This window comes from Rutidosis leptorrhynchoides, chromosome 2 (genome assembly GCF_046630445.1).
Source record: "Rutidosis leptorrhynchoides isolate AG116_Rl617_1_P2 chromosome 2, CSIRO_AGI_Rlap_v1, whole genome shotgun sequence".
Taxonomy (NCBI): domain Eukaryota; kingdom Viridiplantae; phylum Streptophyta; class Magnoliopsida; order Asterales; family Asteraceae; genus Rutidosis; species Rutidosis leptorrhynchoides.
This window is the reverse complement of record NC_092334.1, coordinates 688,556,494-688,561,131: the sequence shown is the minus strand read 5'-3', so window position 1 is coordinate 688,561,131 and position 4,638 is coordinate 688,556,494. Positions and strand designations below refer to the sequence as shown.

Genomic DNA, 4,638 nt, shown 5'->3' with positions numbered 1-4,638 from the left:
ACATAGGTTTTATGGCTTTCTTCCATAAGGATTTTATGTGTGCAATACGAATGACTTATGCCTTTAATGTCATGAATCTTCCATGCAATAGCTGGTTTATGAGCTTTTAGCATAGAAATGAGTCGATATTTTTCATTTTTTGTAAGAGAAGACGATATTATTATAGGTAATTCAGATTCACCATGTAAATAAGCGTATTCCAAATGGTTTGGAAGTGGCTTTAACTCTAATGTTGGTGGTTCTTCTATCGATGATTTATATCGATATCTGTCTTCTTCTTTTAGCATTTGAAGTTCTTCTGTTGTTGGTTCGTAATCATTAGCCATAAGTGCGGCTAACATTTTAGCTTCATCAATTGGTTCAGTTCCTTCTCCTAAAGAACATTCTCCTGTTCATTGTAATTCTGGAAATTCTTGTAACAATTCTGCATATGAATCTATAGTTTGAATATAATAACATGTATCATCTGCAGATTGTGATTGTTGCATGGCTCTATCCATAGAAAAGGTAACACTCTCGTCCTCTATACTTAGGGTCAGTTTCTTACCAAACACGTCTATTATTGCTTTAGCCGTGTTTAAGAATGGTCTTCCTAATATAAGAGGAATTCAAGAATCTTCTTCCATGTCCAGAATAACAAAATCTACTGGAAATACTAAAGTACCAACTTTAACTAGCATGTTTTCTATTATCCCTCTAGGATATTTTACTGATCGATCGGCTAGTTGTATGCTTATTCGTGTTGGTTTCAATTCTCCAAGGTCTAGTTTAGCGTATAATGAATACAGCATTAAATTTATACTAGCACCTAAGTCTGCCAATGCTTCTATTGAACTAAGACTACCCAGAAAACATGGAATTGTGAAACTTCCTGGATCTGATAATTTTTCTGGTAGCTTATTCAACAGCACTGCAGAATAATTAGCATTCATTGTAACAGTCGAGAGTTCTTCCATTTTCTTTCTATTTGTGATTAGATCTTTCAAGAATTTAGCATATCTTGGCATTCCTGAAATCACATCAATGAAAGGAAGATTGACATTTATTTGTTTAAACATATCCAAGAATTTGGATTGCTCTGCTTCAAGTCTTTCTTTTCTCATTTTACTTGGGTAAGGAAGTGGTGGTTGGTATGGTTTAACATAAGGTTTAGCCTTAACTGTGTTATCTTCATTAACCTTTTCAACTACCGATTCTGATTCCTTCTCTTATTCTGGCTGTGGTGCCTGTGTAGTAGGAATAGCGTCATCAGAAATTACAGGCATTTCAGGTGGTTTAAGTATAATACCACTTCTCTTGATAATGGCTTTAGCTGTTTCATTCCGGGGGTTAGCATTTGTATCGCTAGGTAGACTTTCAGGTTTTCTTTCACCTATCAACCTTGCTAGGTTGCTTAATTCTTGTTCCAGATTTTGAATAGAAGCTTGTTGTTTTCTAAATGATTGAGCATTTTGTTCATTGGTTTGTTTCTGAGATGTGAAAAACTGAGTTTGAGATTCAACTAGCTTTGACATCATGTCTTCTAAATTTGGCTTTTTATCATCAGTTTGTGGTGGTTTATTTTGAAAAATAGGTCTTTGCTGGTTGTATGTATTGTTAGATACTTGTTGATTGCTAGGACCTTGTTGGTTATTGTATGGAACATTTCGGTTATAATTCTGATTTTGATTGTAGTTTGGTCTTGGCAGTTGATAATTATTCTGATAATTATTTCCAGGCCTTTGGTTCATGTATGAAACATTCTCTCGTTGTTCCATTGTTTGGTCAATACTGAGACAATATTTTGTTAAATGTGGTCCTCCACACTGCTCACAACTAATTCGTATTGCGTGAATATCTTTAGTCATCTTTTCCATTCGTCTTTCGAAAGCATCTAACTTTGCGGAAATGGAATCAAAGTCATGGCTAGAATCGGCTCTAGCCGCTTTAGATGATCTAGTGCTTAAATTGTATCTTTTGTTTATTTCATTTTTCATTATGATGTTCTTGTAATTATTGTATATACTCTGCTGTAATGAAAGTGAAATGAGTTTATCTTCAAAATCATATCAAATTATAAGATATAGATAACTCAGCAAAAGATCCCAAAAAACAAACTTAAAAGGGATAATTTTACTGCCTATTTATCATTAGGTCCCTCTGTGCTAGCTTTAGTGTTTTCTCTATATGTCATAGGTTTTGTCATCATCAAATAGGGGGAGATTGTTGAGTCCCCAAAATGATTAAGGATTTAATTATGACAAAACTGTAATTTATTTGCACTAAAATGTTATGTGCAGCCAGCACAAGTTTGTTTATGTATAGACAGCAGATATTGCTGTGTCGAGTGTAGTTTGCTGCTCAGTCTACCAGCACAAGGGACAGTGTTCTTCAATCAGCACAGGATGTGTACTCAGTAGATCAAGAATATCAAGTATCTCAGCAATGAAGAACCAGCACAGCTGGAATGCAGCTTACTACACAAGACAGCTATGCTTCTCATGTGAGTGGGAAGCAGTGTTATCAATAATTTTGTAAGCTTCAGTTGCGGTTTTATTCATAATGGAACCACCAGCTGCTATGTCGATGTCTTTTCGTGTAGTAATGTCGCATCCTTGGTAGAATATTTATACTATTTGATAAGTGTCTAAACCATGTTGAGGACATCCTCTCAACAATTTTCCAAATCTTGTCCACGCCTCATATAGAGTTTCATTTGGCTTCTGTGTGAACGTAACAATTTCTCCTTGAAGTCTCACGGCTTTAGATGCTGGAAAGAATTGTTTAACAAATTTTTCAACTAAAACATCCAATGTGTCAATCGCCCATTCAGGTAACGATTCTAACCAATCTTTGGCTTCTCCCTTTAAAGTCCAGGGAAATAACATGAGATAGATCTGTTCATCTTCAACTTCTCTGATTTTAAATAGAGTACAGATCCTATTAAAGGTACGAAGATGTTCGTTTGGATTTTCCTTCGGTGCACCACTAAATTGGCATTGATTAGTTACCATGTGTAGGATTTGTCCTTTGATTTCATAATCTGGTGCATTAATGTCTGGTTGAGTAATGGCATGACCTTGGCCAGTGCGTTTAGCCCTCATTCGGTCTTTCATACTTAGAGGTTCCGGATTTTTCATGATTGAGTTTGTTGAATCTGAATCACTAGAGGATTCTGACTTAATGGTTTCTTCCTCGACAATCTCTGGATGAGTAATCTGTGATTCAAGAGGAATGATTAGTGGTTCAGGATCTCTGAATTGTCCTTGAATATCCTCCGGATTCTCAATTGTGAGGTCGGGTTCAAAAAATGGATTATCAAAAATTTGAATCGGAGTACTTGGTCGACTAGATGACGATTCTAAAGAAAAATCTACGGCAAGAATGTTGGCTAGATGTCTTGATCGAGTTACAGGTGGTGAACGTATGAAAGGTGGTGAACGTTTTGTTCTGTGCATTCACTGATTATCCTATTAGTTATAAAGATAAAAATTATATAAGTTATCAAATTAATAGACTTTTTTGCTTTTGCCCACGTTTCGAATAGCCAATAGATGCAGCAGGTAGCCAGGACCCTTTAAATCGGAAGCCCACAACTCGCCACTAACAAATCCAACTATTACTACGAAGCAGAAAATTTTGGATGTCTATCAATTTAACCGCTTAAAATAATTTTTCGTCGAAATTTAAAGAAAATAAAGAAAATTCTATGTCCTAAAAACTAGAGCGTAGAAATGAGAAAGAAAAAGATTGCGTCGAAAAACGTCGAAAAATAAAAGGACGAAAAATAAAAAGTCGAAAAACAAAAATAAGAAAGTAAAGCGTCGAAACTTAAAAGTCTAAAAACTAAATATTAAAAGTTGCGTCTAAAGGAATTAAAGCTTAAAAGGAGTTCTAAACGAAAAACGGCAATTACTTAGAAAGATACTAAAATTTTAGCACGGCGTCGCAAAATTCTAGAGCACCTAAATCTTAATCTAAAGAAAAAGTACTTAAGGGATTTTACGGCAAAGCCTAAAAATCTAGAAATAAAATATAACTATGGCAAAAACTAAGTTTAAAACAAATTACGAACGATAAAAATACAAATATTACGAATAAACGATTAAAAAAATATGAAATATAGAAATAAAACTTAAAGTGATAAAAATATAATTAATTTTAAAAAAAAAATTATTTTTATATTATTTATTAAAAAGGTACTAATTTATAAATTAATAAAACTAATAAAAACTTAAAATACAAACTTAATTTAAAACTAAACTAAATATTAATTTAATTAAACCCTAATTAATATTTAATTAATTATAATTATTATTAAAACCTAACCCTAATCGACAGTCAAAGGTACAGGTCCTGTCAAATCACCCCATACGATCATATGGGGTTAAAGCATGAAAACTATGCGGTCACAGGTTATGCAGGTTCAAAATAGCAGGTTCAACGTGTGTGTGTGTGTGTATATATATATATATATAAAAAAATAATATGTAATAAAAACTTATATTTTAAAAAAATTACTTATTAGTTTTAATTTTTAACAAAAGAAAAATAAAAATATAAACTTTTTAATTTAAATAGAAATAATTTTTCTTTTATATTTTTGTATTTTAAAACTTATATAAATATATTTTTACAAAAATGGCTTAAAAACTTAAT

The 4,638-nt window shown here is 32.7% G+C and overlaps 1 non-coding gene across 1 annotated transcript; it reads left to right on the top strand.

Annotated features, from left to right (window-relative positions):
• Window positions 1–2,628: 2,628 nt before the first annotated feature.
• LOC139895318 (small nucleolar RNA R71) lies at window positions 2,629–2,735 on the top strand. Its single transcript, XR_011775775.1, has one exon. It is a non-coding gene; the product is annotated as a small nucleolar RNA R71 (small nucleolar RNA).
• Window positions 2,736–4,638: the final 1,903 nt, after the last annotated feature.